This window comes from Myotis myotis, unplaced genomic scaffold, assembly GCF_014108235.1.
Source record: "Myotis myotis isolate mMyoMyo1 unplaced genomic scaffold, mMyoMyo1.p scaffold_m19_p_11, whole genome shotgun sequence".
NCBI lineage: Eukaryota > Metazoa > Chordata > Mammalia > Chiroptera > Vespertilionidae > Myotis > Myotis myotis.
The window spans coordinates 68,143,757-68,159,906 of NW_023416315.1; the positions used below are offsets into that span (position 1 = coordinate 68,143,757).

Genomic DNA, 16,150 nt, shown 5'->3' on the forward strand with positions numbered 1-16,150 from the left:
TGTGCCCTTTCTGTAGAAGTCATGTGAATATAATGGAAAGATTCCTTAATAGCAGCAGTCAATTTTTAAAGTAGGCTATGCATTCATTACCTAGTAGACTCACCCTTTCAGTGTGATCATCTGTTATCCCGTTAATAAGCAAGCTGATGAAGTGTATGACTTCTTACAGCTCTGACATCAAAATAAAGCAGAGTGATTGCTTTAAATACATTTAAAGTAGCTAAGTATTTTAAATATATATCCTTTTAATTAGTTCTCACAACTCTGTGATATATTCCTATAATTATATATTTGTGTGATATAATTGGTATCACTTTTATACCAACGTACTGAGAGATTACTGTGACATAAAGAGGTTAAGAACTCTGACCGGTCATACAACCAGTAAGTGACCATGATTTAAACCTGTTTGTCAGATTCCAGAGCTTATTCCTAAACCACTAGGCAGCACTGTCTAATAGTACACAATGCTTTTTTCAAATGATTATACTCATAAAACTCAAATGCTACTAAAGGCAAGGCAAGCCACATAAATGTGTGAAGTGATTAAGTATAAAGTCATGAAGAGTGGAATAATCAGCATTATAAGAATCAAGAGGACATGAAAAGAAATTCAAAATATACATATATATTTAATGCAGGAGAGACTTGACCCATAAGTGCACCATATTTGCATCTCTTTGTTTATAGAAATTATTCCTCTCTATTTTTACCTTCAAGTAATATTTGAGGCTTTGCTAGTTGCCACACATTCAGAAATAGCATTTATTTCTTTATTTTCTTAATGAGTAAGGGACCATAGTTACATATTTTGAAATTGATTTCATTGAAATAGAATGAAAAGAATTAATTTTTTTCTTTTTAAAAATGTACTTTATGTGTGTGTTTTTTTTTTAATTAATGGAGTCCCAAGGGTGTACACTGCTATTACTCTGCCATCTGATACAATGATCCTTCCCATCGTCTTCTCTATCCGATGTTAAGGTTTGCGAGGTATAGCCTTGTTAGTTATTGAATAAATAATTTTCAAACTCTAAATTTTGGGTCTTAAGATAGGACATAGAATTCAGTATCAGTCTGATATTTATTTATCCCCTCAGAATTATATCAGACTACAGGCTTGGCATGGTGACTATCTTAATTCATAAATATATTTTAATTTATGTTTTTATCGATTTTAGAAAAAGAGGAAGGAAGAGAGAGATTAGAAACATTGATGAGAGAGAAACATGAATCAGCTGCCTCCTGCACGTGTCCCGTCCCCCCCCCCCCCGGCATGTGCCCTGACCAGGAATTATACCGGCAACCTCTTGGTGCATGGGTCAGTGCTCAGCCACTGAGCCACACCAGCTGGGTCATAAATACATTTTAAGCCTGCATCTTTGTAGTAATTTATATAAAAAGCAAATGTGCATAATGTCTTTTGTCCAGGTGAGTACTTTTGATAGCCTCTGTGTAGTTATTTTGCTAAAATAACATTTAGACAATATAGTGGGAGGGCTTTGTTGAAATAAGTTTTAACTGTTAAACGTGTATAATGGTCCTAGTTCAAGGAATTTGCCTTTGTACAAAAGCAAATTATTTTGGTTATTGAAATGTAAGATTAGGAAACAAAATTTCTCATGTTAAAGTGCCCTAGAATTTAGATCAAAATAGAAATCATTCTTTTAAAAGAATTCAGATATAGTAAATGTCATTTATATCACCACATATTCAAACTTCTAAGTCAGTGGCACATTAGGGAACACACAGGGCTGGAGATGTGAATATTATATAATGAGGATAATAAAGGACTGAAATGCGATGTGCCTCCAGTGCATATTAGTAGCTAATTCCAATATGAATGCTTTGCAATCATTTGTCGGTTGAGATGCATGTGTTCAGCTAAATGGAAATCTTGGCCGTTCTCTCAGACACCCCATTATTTGTAATTGAACACCTGATTTCCATCATGCAACAAATTAACATCTGCACTAGATCTGCCGTTTATGCATATGGATACACTGATTAGAATTTTGCGGATAGATACTTGAAAACAAAAAGACAACATTGTGAAACACTTCCAGCCATAATTTTTGATTACATATTGAGAACCGTTTAATTATCTTACTCCATTTAATTAGCCCTTCTACTTAGGTCAATTGCTTTTTTTTATTAACATGACATGTTAGCAATTTGTTAATTGGCATGAAATAACGCGAGGCTTTTCTTCGTGTTTCATATGTGCTTAAGGAAGCTAAGGAAAAGGCAAAGTGGTAAATGTGTTCATTAGCCCCCGTTAGCATTTACAATGCCATTGTGCGGTGCCAGCAAATTATGTGATTCTGTCCTGTGAATGTCTTTCCTATATTATACCAGAGGAGATTGTTGATTTGAGTGATTACCAAAATTACCAAAAAAAAAAAACAAAACCCCACTGCAAATGTGAATATACATTTCAAATATATATGAAGGTAAGAGAATGATGAAAAGTGAAGAAGATATATGTATATACATGCTAGTAGGTGGGAGGGGAAATAGGCAAAAAACACATATATGCGTGTAAAGAAATTATTAAGAAAAAGATTGTCAGTATCAAGCCTTTAAGCTCCAAGCCTCTTTACTATTATGTTAAATAATTTTTAGATATCAACAGTATTCCATTTGTGACATTGACTAAGGCTCCTTTGTGTATTGATTCCATATATCCCCATCAAAGTAAAAAGTATATTCAGCTGATAAGTTTTTAGGTATAGTACCTCAAAATATTATGCACATTTCTGTGGAGTGGAGTGTAAAGGTATTATTGATTACACCTAGGAAAAACTTGGTTTTATCCTAAAGAATTCTTCTAGGATATGGCACAAATAGACAATTGCCAGTAATCCTGCATTGGGGAAACAAGTTTAGCCAGAACACATGTAACCACCTTGCATTACAGTCATTAAGCACGGATGATTTTCTTTCTAACCTCTAAATGAGTTATTATTACAACTAGAGGCCCAGTGTATGAAATTTGTGCACAGGTAGGGTCCCTAGGCCTGGCTGGTGATCAGGGCTGATCGGGGCCTTCTGGCTGCCGGCTGGAGCCTCCCTTCCCCATCTGCCTGCCAGGGCCATCCTTCATGCCATGCCGCCCCCTGTTGGACAGCACACGTCATAGCAATCGATCGGTCTCCAAGTTGAACTCCTAAAGGGATAATTTGCATATTAGGCTTTTATATCTATAGATGCCATCACACCTTTGAGGAACTTAATGATTGTGAGAATGGAAATCATAGAATAGTATTGGTCTCCCTGTTACTTCCAGCTTTTCTGGCTGCAGCCAGGAGGGGCATTACATTAAGAGAGGGGGAGGAGAAAGAGAGAGAGTAATATATATTCTACTGTATTCTACATAGGATTACTTCATGCCAGTATAGAATTGAAGAGCTAAAAGAGATTTTGCAATTCTTGGCAGACATATTAGTGTTTTTTAAATACAACATTGAGAGTAAGAGTGGTTAGCATTTCTAAAGTATGTGTGGGTATTTATTCCATGAACCTGTACTGGGTGTATCTGGACAAAGCATCAGGTTGAGCATTCCGGCAAATGCAATGATCAATTTACAGTGACTTCATCCTCTTGAGAACTGTTCTAATTTCTTTCTTGTCAATAATCTTTCTATCCACGTGGGGGCACTATGATCAAATACAGGGTGGGCAAAAGTAGGTTCACAGTTGCGAGTCAGCGAGAGTTTATTCTTGTATTATTAATTAATGTATCATTTGTTTGTATTATTTCCAGTATGAACAACCATAAACCTACTTTTCTCCACCCCTGTACAAGAAGAAAAGAGAAAAATGGTTTTCTTTTGTTTGGTTTACTTCAGTTAGAGAAATTGTTCAGAGTACTACTGTAGGGAAACCCTAACTAATTATGTACTTTTAGGTAAAATTCCTTTTCAAATGTAAATATGGCTGATATTTTTGTTTGTGTTTGTTGGAGTTGCAGTAGGTATAGACCAGGGGTGGGCAAACTTTTTGACTCGAGGGCCAAAATGGGTTCTTAAACTGGACCAGAGGGCCGGAACAAAAGCATGGATAGAGTGTTTGTGTGAACTAATATAAATGCAAAGTAAACATCATTACATAAAAGGGTACGGTCTTTTTTTTTTTTTAGTTTTATTCATTTCAAACGGGCTGGATCCGGCCCGTGGGCCGTAGTTTGCCCACGGCTGGTATAGACTGATCAGTGGTTAGGGTGGACTAGGAGCCCCAGCATCCCCTGGGAGCCTGTAGGAAAGGCAGGTCCTTAGGCTGCTCCAAATCAGAAATCGGGGTGTGGGGCTCATCAGTGTGGCTTTCCCAAGCTTTCTGCATTCTCTCTGCGCTTGCTAACATTGGAGAAACACTGAATTGGAATAGGTGGATTTTGACATACTTTTAAAGCTTCTAACTGTTGAAAAATTATTAGGTTAAAAATGGTCAAACGGGCTTGAAATATTGTGAAAATGTATTTCTGAGGAAAGGCTCCTCTCCTACATGAACAATAAATGAGTCTGAAGTCTTAAATTAAACTTTTCCCGCCTCCATGATTATACAACCAGGGTCAGATGAGTCAGAACAGTTAGTTGATTAGTCACTTTCACCCTTTGCCCCCACCCCAAATTGTCAATCAAGTGAAAACTTAAGCTAAGTCATTTGTTTTCTATTATATAGATAAATCAGCCAAGTAATTGAATTTCTCAAATATAGCTCCTTGGGATAATGTCAAGACATGGCCTAGATTTCAACCTAGTACTGCTAACAGTGTTTCTTTACGTCTGTATAATATCTTTACACGTATTGAAGTTTAAATTATTATATCTACTGGGTCATCTGATCCTTGGAATAATTCTTTGAGGCAATTAGGAAGTCAATCATTGCCTCTGTTTACAGTTAGGAAAAGCTGAGACCAGTTTTAGAATCCTAAGTGTAATATTCAGATAGAGACTTTACTAATTCCCTGTTTAATAAGTAGTTAACTTTGTTCCCCTGTTCCTGAGAGTGAGAACTGCTGGAAGAGAATCCTGCTGCCTGTAAAAGAACCATAAACCTCTAACGCAGTGGTTCTCAACCTTCCTAATGCCGCGACCCTTTAATACAGTTCCTCATGTTGTGGTGACCCCCAACCATCAAATTATTTTTGTTGCTACTTCATAACTGTAATTTTGCTAGTGTTATGAATTGTAATGTAAATATCTGATATGCAGGATGTATTTTCATTGTTACAAATTGAACATAATTAAAGCATAGTGATTAATCACAAAAACAATAAGTAATTATATATGTGTTTTCCGATGGTCTTAGGCGACCACTGTAAAAGGGTCGTTCGACCCCCAAAGGGGTCGCGACCCACAGGTTGAGAACCGCTGCTCTAACGTGTTAGTTCAGAAGGAGAATTCTCTGGGATGTGGGATTCCCTCCCTAGAGGTATTCTTCACATCCTTCCTTCCTACAGACCAGGACTCAGATGTGCCCTGCCTGCCCCTCATTTTCTTTCTCTTCCATCTGGACGCTCCTTCCTTGTTTTTGTTTAGCCAGTTACAATAGTTAGTACTTCCAACGCCTTTATGCTGTGGAAGAACAAATAAAGTTGTTGCAGAGAATAACATAAGAAACCATCAGTAAACAGCATGGAGGGACCTGGCGAGTATTATACTGAGCGAAATAAGCCAGTCAGAGAAAGACAAGCACCACATGATCTCACTAATATGTGGAATCTAATGAATCACATAAACTGATGATCAAAAATAGACCCAGAGTCATAGAATCATGAACAGACTGTTGAACCTCAGAGGGAAGGCAGGGGAGGGTGAGTGGGATGTGATCAACCATTGAGCTTGTATGCATATATGCATAACCCGTGGACACAGACAATGGGGTGGTGAGGTCCTGGGGTAGGGGAGAGACTGAACGGTTAAAGGGGGAAAATGGAGGACCTATGTAATACTTTCAACAATAAGGATTAAAAGAAAAAAGAAACACCAGTAAAGCTTGCCATCAGCCTGGTAGATTCTGTTTATATGCTGTTGTGCTCTACCCAAAGGCTGGCCTGATTTAGCTGGCACCTCACAAAGGTGCCCTGGGATTTTGCTCTTAGTCTTCTCTCCAAATGAGGACTCTTACCTTACCAGCCACCAGCAGGGAATGGCCTCTGTAAGTAACCAGTTTTTCATTCACAACCAAATCACAGCTAGTCCAGGATACATCCTCCCAATATGCAAGGAGTGGTCTTGGTCTGATTGTTCTGAGATCAAGGCCACCTTCTCCATATATAAGGGCTAAAATCATACATGAAGGTGAGTGTTTTATGTACATACTAAAGGCCTGGTGCATGAAATTTGTGCACTCGGGGGTGGGGGGTGGTCCCCTCAGCCCAACCTATGCCCTTTCACAGTCCAGGATCCACCGCTGCACTCTTCAGCTGTGAGCCTGGCTCAGGGCTTGTGGCTGAGCGGTGCTCCCCCTGTGGGAGTGCACTGACCACCAGGGGGCAACTCCTGCATTGAGCGTCTGCCCCCTGGTGGTCAGTGCCCATCATAGCAACCAGTTGTTCTGCCGTTCAGTCTATTTGCATATTAACCTTTTATTATATAGGATTAGGTGGTGGCCATTCCTTTACAATTAACTATAACTGTGAAGTGAATCTGGTGGCAAAGTTGAAGTATACTTGGTAAATATTCAGTGAATATTTTTGTAGTGTTAAAAGTATCAGAAGTTATAGACTATATTTATGGTAGTTTTATAATAATAGCTATATCTACCTTATAGGTTGTTATATTGACATAATATATGTAAAGTATAAAATACAATGGCTAGAATTCAGTAAATCTTTAAAAATGTAACCTGTTATAAGGAAAACTATGATGAAATGCATTGGGAATAGTTATTTGAAAAAATATCAGTATAAAATGGATGCTATGACAGAATATATTCTGTTATAGTCTGTCATTTTAAACTTTTAGATTGAATTAAAAGGTTAGTTAACTTGAATGGTAACTGACTGAGTCTCACTGGAAATCTTTTTACATTTGAAACTAAGTTGTTGAAAATTCCCTTAATATTTACTACAATTTTGTATTGCTTTCTAGAGTAGAGTCCATAAATATATTTTACTTTATTTGATTCTTAAGGGTCATTTATTTGCTTATGATTATCCGTCTGAGACTCTCTGACACCCTTGGTAGTTTATCTTCACTTTTCATCATTTTTCTGCTTTATGTTAATGGTTAGCATATCTTCTGTCCTAAACGGCACAAAGTAAATATTAAGTAAATATCACTGAAGAGCACTGACTCCAATATACGTCTTTCAGTCTGTGAAGTCAGTTTTTCTTGTCTATTTTTCTGTAATTGTGGAGCAAACAAAGTGGGAATCAGCCCTCTGATAAATTAAAAATGATTCTGATTCTAGCCAGTTACAGTTACAACTTTCAGTTACAGTTATAACTTTCTAGTAATTTATGCATTTCACTGAAACATGGATATGTTTGTGCCCCACCCCAGGATGTAATTATGATTCGGACCTGCAAGCAAGATTCCCCATTTTTTTCCTAGGAAAAAATAGCACTCCTCCTTAACTGCAAATGAGCAGATCTCAAACTTAGTTCTTCTGCTGTTTCAGAGGTGAAACCATAAAGAGAATTGAAACAAATATATATTTACAGGTTATTGTCTTCTATGTACTGATTTTTTTACACTCCATCTTATTGTGGTTACTTATTAAGAAAAAATCGGAGTGCTTTTTCTGGCTGCAACCATGAAGGGGCAGAAGAGAAGAAAAGAAGGTTCCTGCTACGCCAGAAACCCTTAAGAAAAAGCAAAGGGACTTGGCAGAGGTGAACATCAAGCACCTGAGAAACAAGTTTGCCCCAAAGCTGCTTCGAAAGGCCAGGAGGAAGGTTATTATGAAGAAGCTAGCCCTGGCCAGTGTGGCTCGGTTGGTTGGAGCTTCATCTGGTACACTGAAAGGTTGTGATTCAGTTCCGTATAAGGGCACATACCTAGGTTACAGGTTTGATCCCTGGTCAGCTGTGTTTGGGAGGCAAACTATATATGTTCTCTCTCACATCAATGTTTCTCCCTCCCTCCCTCCCTCCCTCTTTCCCTCTCTCTCCTCCCCCTCTCTTTAAAAATCAGTGAACATGTCCTCCAATGAGGACAAAAAGGAAAAAGGAATAAAGAGCTAAAACACTATCACAAGGAATATAGGCAGATGTACACAACTGAGATTAGGACGTCAAGAAAGCTGGTGTTTGTCCTCAGGATCAGTGGGATCAGTGGGATCAGTGGTGTGAGCCCAGAGGTTGGAAAGGTGCTGCCCCTTTGCCAGATCTCCAGTGGCACCTTTGTTAAGCTCCACAAGACTTCAATGAACACGCAGAGGATTGTGAAACCATGTATTGCTTGGGGTACCTGAACCTGAAGTCAATAAATGTATTGATCTCCAGACATGGTTCTGGCAAAATCAACAAAAGGCAAATTGCCCCGACAGAACACAGTGATTGCTCCATCTTTTGGTAAACACAGCATCATCTGCATGGAGAATCTGACTCGTGAGATCTATGCTGTTGGAAAATGCTTCAAAGAAGCAAACAACTTCCTGTGGCTCTTCAAATTATCTTCCAAGAGCTAGAATGAAGAAAAAGGCCACCCATTTTGTGGAAGGTGGAAACGCTGACAACAGGGAAGACCAGCTCAATAGACTTATTAGAAGAATGGACTAAGATATTAAAAAAATAGTTATTTTTGTAATCTGGCCAGTTAATAAACAGTGAGTACTTTAAAATTGGGGGGGAGGGGAAGAGAGAGGAATTCAGAGATACCTCCAGAATGGCTTTAATTCCTTTCTGTGAAGTAATCCTTTTTTTTACATATTCACATGACAGAATTCTAATCTTTAGCCCTAACTTTATGGTTAAATGGGAGAGGCCTCTGTTTATACTTGGTTTAAAAACTTAGGTGCAAAATGGTTCCTTATCTCCTTTTCTCTATCTGTGCTTCTCTTTTATTTTTGCCTATGAATTTATGTGTCAAGTTATTCCATGAAGATGGGAATGTTGAGCTATTTGAATGACTGTCAATATTTTTGTTATGTCGAGGAAAAGGTTTTTCCTATACTGACACATGCCTTAAAATGGGAGAAAGGAAAGGGCCTGATTTTGTTTCGAAGTTGCGGTTATAGATCTTGTTTGACAAAAGTGGTAATATATTTCTCCAGTAGATGGCGCAAGCATTCCCTGAAAATAGAAAATATTTTTGTCTGGACTAAAGAAAGTAGAGAACTTGGTAATAAAGGTAGCACTGTTTAAGCAGTAGTAAGTAATCTTAAAACATTTCCTTTTAAAAGAAATGTAAGAAGAAGAGGTTAAAAGAAGGTGAAGTCACAGTTCACTTTGCACATATAAAACTTGTCAAGACATTTTATCAAATTAATGCAGAAAAACTTTAATGTTTAGTAGTGTATTAATAATCAAAGCTATATCACTACGGTCAATTTTAACTAAAAATATCTGAGGCTTGAAATTCTGAATATGTTTTGTAAATGATAACGGTTATTTCTGTTGATTACCTTGGTTTCATTTTTCTTTGTATCCTGCATTTATAGGCAGAAGCATTGTGAATATAGTTTAACAGGTAAATAAATAAATAAATAAATAATAAATAAATAAATAAATAAATAAATGGAATTCTTATTTTTTAACACCAGCAGTGATTATAATTGGGTTTGAAATTACAGATTATTTTATTTTTTAATATATTTTTATTATTGATATCTCCCATTTTCCACACTTTTCCCCCCTCATGAATTCTTAATCTTTAAGTTAAAGGAGAGAGAGAAACATTTTGTAAGCCTAATGAATTCCAGCCTGATTATATATGCTCCCCTCATTACTATTGCCTTTATGTATTTTTTATTCATTCTCCTTCAAATAAGTAAATGTGTGGGAAAAAGAAACTGGTCATCAAAGTACACTTTCCTATAGTGGTCTGGAAGGTTTTCCTGTTTGATAAATAGTAATTTCTTAAGAACCGAAGGAATTCAGTAGCTGGGAAACAAAAAATGTATACTCGATAGCAATATTACTTTTATCTGATGAATGAGAAGAACTAGTTGTAACTTGTGTGTTATCATAGTTATGCTTATTTTACAAAAAGATACCCTCAGAGTTTTGCCCAATGGTTTGGAAGGTTCTTTTTTCTAAATGGATAAAGTCGAAAAATTACTGCCACTCCAAGCTTTCCAAAGACTCCTTTAAATTTGTTGGATTGAAATATTTCTGGAATATTACACTACTATATAATGATAATGATGATGATGGTAACGATGCCTTGATTTATATTGTGCTTTATCGTTTCAAAGGCTGTTTCACATATATTATTTCAGTAGATTTTTGTAATGACACCACGTATTATAGTCAGAGCAAATGTTGCTATTCCTGTTTTACAGATGAAAAATGTGAAAGCCACATTGGGCACATAGCAGTTAAAAGTAAAAGGGACTCAAGAGAATCGCTCCTTTGTGTTTTTGTTCTTTGTTTTTTGGTTTTTTTTTTGTTCTCTCCCTCCTCCCCCCCACCCCCACCCCATCATTTTCACTATTTCATCTCTATTTTGGAAAAGTACTTATTCTGCACCTCCAGTGTATGCTTTCATGCTAGGACATTCATGACAATAATACCCCTGGCTTCCCCCTCTGTCCTCTCCTCCCCCTCCCCCCCCCCATTTTTTTTAACATATCTGGTTGATTAGCTTGAGAGCAGGAACTGGGCATGCATAGGTCAGCCCTTTCCTCTCTGTCCCTTGAAGGTGAGTTGTCCATAGGGAGCACCTGCTCTCTGCTTCGTCCTGCATCTATGCCTCAGCGTCAGGACCTCCATGTGGGCAGGCCTATCCTATCTGGCCCTGCCTGTGACTGGAGTGGGGAAAGTATGTCTGATGATAATACTGACCCTAGTAAAGGAGCCTCCTTCTTACAGAAGGAAACACTCTGCAGTATTGTCTTTATAAGGTAACTAGAGGCCCATGCACAGATTCATGCACCAGTGGGATCCTTTGGTTTGGCCTGCAGGGATCGGACCAAAACTGGCTCTCTGACATCCCCCAAGGGGTCCCAGATTGCAAGAGGCGCAGGCCAGGCCAAGGACCGCACCGGGGAGAGACCGCAGGAGGGCTCCAGGGAGTGTCCGGCCAATCTTGCCCAGTACCAATTGGCCAGACCCCAGCAGCAAGCTAACCTACTGATTGGAGCATCTGCCCCCTGGTGGTCAGTGCTCATCATAGCGACTGGTCAAACGAACGGTAGGACACTTAGCATATTAGGCTTTTATTTTATAGGATGTTTTAGCCTCTTGTTAACTCTTTTGTCTTTAGCCAACTGTTTAGAACTTAGGTAGAGAAAAGAGGTCCTAAAGTATTAAGCCTCCTCAGAGATTCCAACAATATTTATATGTCAGAAAGTTTTTTTTGTTTACTTTTTATATTTTTATTGACTTCAGAGAGGAAGGGAGTGGGAGAGAGATATAGAAACATCAATGACGAGAGAGAATCATTGATCAGCTGCCTCCATGTCCCCCACAGGATCAAGCCCACAACCACAACCTGGGCATGTGCCCTTGACCGGAATTGAACCTGGGACCCTTCAGTCCGTAGGCCAATGCTCTATCCACTGAGCAAAACCAGCCAGGGCATGTCAAAAAGTTTTTAAAAAAATGAATATTAGTGAGAATTATAATATCTGGTGGCATTTTGAGGTCTTTAGGCATAAAATATTTCCCATTTCATTTGGACTTAAAAGGCCCTTGTGCTACTGTGACCTTGGGACTATTTTCAGCTCTGGGTCAAAGGGTCTCGTCTAAAGTGCTCCTCGTCCCTTTTTCAGATACTGGGATGGTTTGTGGCTTAGACTGCTAACTTCTACCTGTTCCTGCTTTCGTAGGAGTCACTTTGTGCTTCCTTTATGCTGTTAAATATCCCCCCATTCTAAGTTAAACTTTAGGGTACCATTCTGCTGCCAAAACTATTTGAATACTGTTGATGAAATAAATGTAAACACACCAACTTTATGGAAAATCTGAAGTCTATACACGGTTTTTGCTTTTACCTTTACATATAGTATGCACATTTTTGCTAGAGTTTACCTTCTTCATCATGTTTTTATTGTGATTGCTCCTAATGACAAAACTAGGAACAGCCACTTAGTCATTCCAAAAAATGTTTGTGGAATATCTGCTCTCTAGAGGTATGGTGCCAGAATAGAGCAGTGAGTCAAATCTGGCCCTTGCCTTCACAGATCTTAGGGCCTTGTGCCGGATTAGACGTTAGTCCAGTGTGCCACGCCCGTGGCTCTGGAGAAATGTCCACATCTTACCCAATACATGTAACAAGGAAATGTGTTCTTATTGGGGATATCAGAGAGGGCTTCTCTGAGAAAGTGATTGTTGAAATGAGGGATAGGAAGAAATTGGAAATGTGTGATTCAAGTATTAAATTTAACTTGCTGGAAAAGGATGAAATTGTAAGACGTGCGGGACCGATGGGGTAAGATAGATGGCACACCAACAATTAGAAGAGCCATGAGAACTCTGTGTAATTCTGTAAAGGAAAGCTTGGTGTCAAAGTAAGCCAAGAAAATTACCAGGATCTCAGCACAGGCGATGTTCACAAATGTGAGCAAAGAAATGTCTGTGACCAACTAACATGTCCAGAATTCAAGAACAGAGCATCAGAGAAAGATTAGCAAGAACAAGAGCAAAGCTGGGTCTTCAGCCCAGCGTATTGAGCTGCTCATCAGAACAGCCACTTACGGACTTACCACAAGGGTGAAGGACAGGGACAGAGACACAGAAGCCAACGCGCAAGGTCAGAGCTGGAATGATGGCAAGGGGATCTCACTGCTTGGTCTCTGGAGCCTTCAACCAGATCTCCACCCTCCTTGGACACAGACAAGATTGGTACAAAGCATAAAATGGAGTGTTCAAGTGACAGTTCAGATAGAAGAAGGCTGTTGGGGAAGAGATTCTGTGAAACATGCTGGTCACTGGGAGAAATTCAAATACCTTGGAAAATAACTCACATGCAATAGTTACTTTAAATGTGGGCTAACTAGTTTGTTTTCTAAATCTCAGTGCCCTCCAAAAATGCCCATGTTAACTAAGATCAGAGAGGGACATTACAGAGTCCTGTCTGTAATCATACATGATCCATGACGGTTAGAATTCAAATTTCACATAAAAAATTTTTTTTTCCCAAACATAAATCTTTATAGATTCTTAGTGAAATGAAGTGAGAAGTGAAGAAGATATTTAATTATGATTGGGATATTAGTTAGTTCCTAACAGAATGTAAAAACTCAGTCACATCATTTTACTGCTTAAAGACTCATTAGTTGTCATCCAATCCTGCTAATTGCCTGAAGTGTAGGCTAGAGGACATTGTTCCTATGAGACCTTCTGTGAAAAAGATTCTATGATTTTGGAGACACTGTATACACTGTTCTCCCCACCCACCCCCACTCCTCAGCATCTCCTTGTCCAGATCATTTGCAGGTTCTTGCAAGTCCTCACATAGAGACTTTAGCTTTGGTTCGCTCAGTATTTCTCACATTTGCCCACCAGTCTCATTCCTTTTCTGCCGAATGCTTCCTTGTATCCAGATGTTCCAAGACACACAGTGAACAACACTGAATCCCAAATGACCCTCTCAATGATTTTCTTTTTAGCATAGATATAGTTTATAAAATGGGCACCTTATGTATATATTTCACTTGAATTTATCCTAACTATGAAGATGGAATGATAGTACCTCCATTAATAGATAAGGAAACTGAGGTCTAAATTATTTGTGTTAACTCAGGATTACCCATGTTATATATAATGTTTAACAACGTTTGATCATTTTGCTTTTGCTTGGGCATGTTGTGCCCCAAAAGGGACACAACACGTTTTCTTTAGTCAGTATTATATACTTGGACACATACATAAAAGCTTTTGCTGAAACTTTTATCGTTACCAGCCCAATTACATTTTCAGGAAGAGGAAAGTGTAGTGGGATATCTTACACAAATATCTAGGGTTGTGTAAATGGATTATTGCAGTTTAAATCTTTACGGTGCCCAAGAGCTTTTGTAAAGTGGAGTGGAGTGTCCTCTTTGAAAAGTATCGTAGCCGGAACCCCAGGGGTTCAGGTCTGTGCAGCCTCTCTCCCCTCTTCCTAGGGGATGTAGCATAGACTTGATTCTATGCAAGTCTTCCTGGTTGGGGTAGGTTGTTTAATTTCTTCTTGGGATATTTCCGCCTCTGATCCTCTTCTGAAACATTTTGTAAGCAGCTTGGAAAGTCCACTAACTTTCTCAAACGTTTAACAAAGCAGTGAAGCTTCTGCAGATTCAAAAAATATATCACCATATTTTGAAGAACATTTAAACTGAGGAGACACATGAAACCATGCTTTACAAAACTAGAATGATATCCTACGTAGTTGTATAACTTTGCAAACACCACTGTTGATGACATCATGAACCGTTACAAAGTATATATTAGGGCACTTTTTCGAGATGTGAAAGAAGGCTGACCAGTTATCAAAGGTAAATGTAGGAAAAACTTCCCTGTTAAGAAGAGAGTTCTCTGTGGAGTTTGATTTGGTTGGATTGTTTGGCTTGTGTTTAGCTGTTCATAGAACCACATTCATGGTTCCCACTTCAGCTTTGTTTCTAGGTGGCAGTGCATTGGACTTTCGAACTCCCCCTCTCAGAAGGACCAGTTGTAGTTCTCGGTGTCTGATCTGGGATGGAGTGGGGTTTACGGCCTTCTCAGCTTAGCGGTTTGCGGCTGTTCATATTTTAGATTGTACAGTGCAAGCCAGTTTTTAAGAGCGTTTTTACACCTTAGACTCTTAAACTTAATCTGAGATTTAACTCAGATTAAACTAGCAGACGATGGGATTTAGGAAACGAAGAGGTGACAGTGTTTATATTATTGAGTCTACGAAGTGATACAAAAAATGAGTGTAGAACTCTACATTTTACTGAAGTTTGCTTTTATAAATCTCCTGTTTATACAGCACATTCATTTTAATTTCTTGCTCAACAATAGGAGCTTCTGAATTTTCTTCATTCGTAATTTCCCTCAAACGGTACATAACTTGTTTGCTGATGATTCTGTTTTTGCATCCCCCCACCTCTGTACTCTTTCCCATAAGAATTCAGGAAGTAGAAAAAGCCAACTGCGAAATATTTACTTCTAGGTTTCTTAATGCCCAGGTTGCACTGTTGTCTGGAATCAAACGGTTTCTTTTTCTCATCCTTAGCTGAAAACAAACAAACAAAATGTCTTAATCTTATGGGGTTAAATAAAGGAGAGAAGGTAGTGCAAGGAAGAGTCCGTTTATGCAAGCAGGGAGGACTGCAGGGAGGACTGAAAGTGCCTGAGGGCATTTGGTCCCTATCGGTTTTCACATCCAGTGCAGTGGTGCCTGCAGATAGCCTGTATTGTTGTCAGTTAAATGGGATCATGAGTGTCTGAAAGGTGTTTGAGAATGAACTGAAAATCATTTTCACAAGTGGATGATTACTTCTGCCACATGTTAACCGAACTCTATCAGAATGGCCCAGATTCTTGAGCCTACATTAATTGCTCTTTCAACCTTGACTGAGGTTTCTCTTTAAGAAAGCCCTTTCCAGGACGAAACTACTCTATATATTGATTTTTTTTTTCCTTTCTGTATTTTTCCTTGAGAAATGAAGGCTTGTAGGAGAAAAGGCTTTATCATTCAACATGTAGATTGATCGTTCCAGTTCTTTGAATTAAAAGGTAGACTCATAAGTCATCTGCCAAAAGTAATAGTCATTTTTTCAAACACAGAGTTATTCCCCTATTCTGCATAAAATTAAGTTTTTCACATATTCATTAGTGATGGTTTTTCATCATAAAGTAAAACCATGAACTCTCACAGCATGGACTCAGTGCAAATAAATTGTCATACTCTCTTTTCTATTAGAAGAGTAGGCCACCCCTCTAATGACAACTAAAGTATAATACTGAATAATATGCTTGCAAATTTTTGTTGTGTGGAAGTATTCTTTTTTTATTGTTTAAAGTATTACAAATAATAGTACATATGTCTCCTTTTTTCCCCCATTGACCTTCCCC

The 16,150-nt window shown here is 38.4% G+C and overlaps 1 protein-coding gene and 1 pseudogene across 19 annotated transcripts in view; both read left to right on the top strand.

Moving 5' to 3' along the window:
- Window positions 1-16,150, top strand: part of CADPS2 (calcium dependent secretion activator 2) — a 506,535-nt gene that overhangs the window by 297,414 nt on the left and 192,971 nt on the right. The window lies entirely within an intron of this gene.
- On the top strand, window positions 1,417-9,607 carry LOC118666539 (annotated as a pseudogene).